Below are 1,762 nucleotides of genomic sequence, written 5' to 3'. Positions count from 1 at the left end.
GGCGTGAACCCGGGAGGCGGAGCTTGCAGTGAGCTGAGATCCAGCCACTGCACTCCAGCCTGGGCGACAGAGCAAGACTCGGTCTCAAAAAAAAAAAAAAAAAAAAAAGAGAGAGAGGATATTTGTTAATTAAAATCTCAAACTGGTGAATGTTTACACAGAAAGCTACATGTAGTAAATAAATTCTGACATAGGGAGAAGAAATTTTTGGTGCATAGAGTCCACGCTCCCTGAGAATCTACCCCTAGGACAAGTTCCTCTGATTCTCAGTATCTTTCCCTAGGAATTTTTATGTTCTTGAAAAACTTACATTACACAGTAGTTCTTTTCTTTATTTTTGTTATTTCAATAGCTTTAGTGGTACAAGTAGTTTTTGTTTACATGGTTGAAGTCTAGGATTTTAGAGCATCACCTGAGTAGTGTATATTGTACCCAGTAAGTAGCTTTTTGTCCCTCATTCCTCTCCCATTCTTCCCTCTTCTGAGTTTCCAGTGTCCACTATAACACCATGTATGCCTTTGTGTACTCGTAGTTTTGCTCTAATTTGTAAATGAGAACATGTGGTATTTGGCTTTTCATTTCTGAATTACTTCATTTAGAATAGTAGACCCCAGTTCCTTCCAAGTTGCTACGAAATACTTTATTTCATTTTTGATGACTGAGTAGTATTCCACTGTGTGTGTGCATGTGTCTGTGTATGTGTGTGTGTCACATTTTCTTATCCATTCATCAGTTGGTGGCACTTAATTTGATTACATATCTTTGCAATTGTGAACTGTGCTTCAGTAAACATACATTTGCCTGTGTCTTTTTGATATAGTGACTTTTTTTCCCTTTGGGTAGATACCCACTGGTGGGGATGCTGGATTAAATGATAGATCAATTTTTTGTTCTGTGAGAAACTTCCCTACTGTTTTCCATAAAATTTGTGTTAATTTGTATTGCCACCAGCAATGTATAAGGGTCCCTTTTTCACAACCTCTATTCCACCTTCTTTTTAACTTTTTAATAATGACCATTCTGGCTGAGGGAAGGTAATATCTCACTGTGGTTTTAATTTGCATTTTCCCAATGATTAGTGATGTTGAGCATTTTTCATATGTGTATTGGTATTTTCTTTGTCTTAATTGATCTGAGAAATAATCATTTGTTCAAAACTATAATAGGAACAAAGTATTTGATTATATGCATTTATGTATATAACTCTCATAAAAATAATGAAATTTTATGTCATTCAGTTTTTAAATATAAGCTGTAGGAAGATGCTATAATGATATTCTCTCAGTTTCCCAGAAAATAAGCCCCTCAAAATGAGAGAAAATGTAAAAACTTATATCAATATTGAAATTACAAATAATATTCTAGATACTGCCAGAATCTGGAATAAATGTTCACTCTCCACATTTACTGTGAAGCTTGCAAGAGACAATTTTTGGGAGTGCTATCAGACTTCCAGATTCTCTTTTTTGGGATTTCTTGCACCTTTCATTCAGACAGTAGGTTACATAGGTTATGGTTGTACAATGTGACTCTGTGTCCTAGGCCGCAATTCATATTGATCCACAGTGGCCATTTGTTTTTTTCACCGTTATATGGCCTTTTTAGCCATAAAGATATTTTACTTGTATAACAGTATACAACTGTAAAATAAATATTTCCATATTTTTATTTTTATATATTTGTTTCTATAGTTAGAAAACCATTGCCAAACCCCCAAATTTATGGTTTATTATTATTATTTTATTTTATTTATTTATTTATT

The sequence above is a fragment of the Mandrillus leucophaeus genome, unplaced genomic scaffold, assembly GCF_000951045.1.
Source record: "Mandrillus leucophaeus isolate KB7577 unplaced genomic scaffold, Mleu.le_1.0 Scaffold743, whole genome shotgun sequence".
Taxonomy (NCBI): domain Eukaryota; kingdom Metazoa; phylum Chordata; class Mammalia; order Primates; family Cercopithecidae; genus Mandrillus; species Mandrillus leucophaeus.
The sequence above is the reverse complement of the archived record's forward strand: the minus strand, read 5'-3'. Positions refer to the sequence as shown.